Raw genomic sequence first — 511 nt, forward strand, 5'->3', positions numbered from 1 at the left:
GAAAGCCTTTGCGTAGTCAATAAAGCACAGGTAAACATCCTTCTGGTATTCTCTGCTTTCAGCCAAGATCCATCGGATATCAGCAATATTATTAAGCATCTATATATTTATTAAGCAATATTTATAAAGCACCCATATATTTGGGAGAGCATTGTGACTCTGTAGAATAAGCACTGATCTGCTAACTACAAAGTCAGCAGTCCGAGCCCATGAGCCACTCCATTGGAGAAAGATGAGGCTTTCTGGTCTTGGAAATATTTATAGCCTCGAAAACCCTATACCGGATCACTATGAGTCATAACTAACTTGATGGTACTTAACAACAGCAAGTTTAGGGTGTTATACTTTAGTTTAACTTAAATCAAAAACATAATTGTATTGAGAGATTTGTCTTCCAGCTTGTTGGTTCTGGCTTCCATTTCTTCAATTCTACTCCTTTGCCCTTTCAGTGTATTGTCCATTTCTGATATTTTATTATTAATCATTTGGACCTCTTTTTGCAGGTTTTGAA

This window comes from Chrysochloris asiatica, unplaced genomic scaffold (assembly GCF_000296735.1).
Source record: "Chrysochloris asiatica unplaced genomic scaffold, ChrAsi1.0 scaffold00176, whole genome shotgun sequence".
NCBI classification, from domain to species: domain Eukaryota; kingdom Metazoa; phylum Chordata; class Mammalia; order Afrosoricida; family Chrysochloridae; genus Chrysochloris; species Chrysochloris asiatica.